At 41.6% G+C, this 1454-nt stretch overlaps 1 pseudogene; it reads right to left on the minus strand.

Annotated features, from left to right (window-relative positions):
• Nucleotides 1-728: 728 nt before the first annotated feature.
• On the minus strand, nt 729-1241 carry LOC149159356 (acyl carrier protein 2, mitochondrial pseudogene; annotated as a pseudogene).
• Between the last annotated feature and the right edge of the window lie 213 nt (nt 1242-1454).

Genomic DNA, 1454 nt, shown 5'->3' on the forward strand with positions numbered 1-1454 from the left:
CCTAATATTATTGCTATGACAACCTGAGACACAAACATCTGAACTCTTCCCTCCATCAAATCCAACCAATTGGCTTCATATAGCTTGGGCCCAATCAAGAAGTTCAAATCAGTAATGCGCTCATCCTCTCGGACAAGTGTAGCTGTAAGCCCAAGTTTACAATGAGACTTTGTAATGCTAATGACTTTACGAAACATATGTGTTGGAACCACATGTTCCTCATCCATAATAATAGGCGTCCCCAATTTAAAGTGCCGCGTGCTCATTACCCTGCTCTGATGCATGCCACCAAAGGGTGTGTGCACGTTGATGTCGTTCAACATCACTGCAGAAACCTGACTTTCCTATGCATATATCATATTCCCCAAACTTATCAAGAATCCATGCAGCATTACTCTGTGCAACCTCATATCCAAGCTCAGCAACTCTCGAGCAGAGCTCTGCCTGTTTGCCCTTTCAAGGAACACTCTAATGCCCATCGCAACAAGGATCCCCAAGGTCCTCTCTCTGCAACAAGCTTATAGAATGTAGTGGCCATCTTAAAATCTTTTTTCAGACCAATCCCTTTCTGGAACATTTTTGCTAATTGATAGAAGGCCTTTGGTTGACCAGCATTAGCTGTTGTTATAAAATACCTGGAAGCTACTTTAATGTCTTTCTTCACACCCAGTCCTTTAAAGTACAACACTCCTAGATTGTAATGCCCATGACCATTGGGGTCGTCATTTTCAGCTGATTTTATCAGCTTCATTATCTGGAATCTCAAAAGCGAACTCTTCCTCGAGAGCCATTACAAGCTCAACAGTGTCTAAACTATCTAATCCCAAATCCTTTTGAAAATCAGCAGCCATAGAAACCTTGGCAGGATCGACCTTCTGAGATGCCTTAATGACAGAAATGACTCTGTCTGTGACTTGAGACCTGTCCAAAAAGGTGCCCTTCGCTTCCTCACACATATACCGACTGTTATAGCCACGCTCTATCAGTGGCGGTTGCATCCTCACGTGCTTCAGAATTAAATTTCTTACACAGATTATATGAGATAATGCACCCATCCGGTCCAATTTTCAGTTTTTGCAACTCCCAGAGATTTTCCTGCGAGGCGTTCACCGGATATATTACCTTCAAGAGACCCAGTGTATATATAACTCAGCAATACACACCTACATTGAATTCCTCATCGATTTCAGGGCATAAACATCTGGTGGGAGACAATAACTTTTCACAGCCATAAATTTATTTCTGCCTTTTTGAAGAATTCTCTTGCCTTTGTATAATTTTTTTTTTCTTCTACTCCATGTTCCTTCATATACAAATAGCCAATGCCATTATATGCAGAAAAACGCTTTCGCCTAGAGGCAGCCTTGAACCACTCTAGTGCCTTGGTAAAATTCCTCTCAACTCCAGAACCTCTTGCATAAATTTCACCGAGAAATTCCATCGAATTTGAGTCT

The sequence above is a fragment of the Pinus tabuliformis genome, chromosome 5_2 (genome assembly GCF_031772625.1).
Source record: "Pinus tabuliformis cultivar Carrire ecotype Pingquan chromosome 5_2, CPIR1, whole genome shotgun sequence".
NCBI lineage: Eukaryota > Viridiplantae > Streptophyta > Pinopsida > Pinales > Pinaceae > Pinus > Pinus tabuliformis.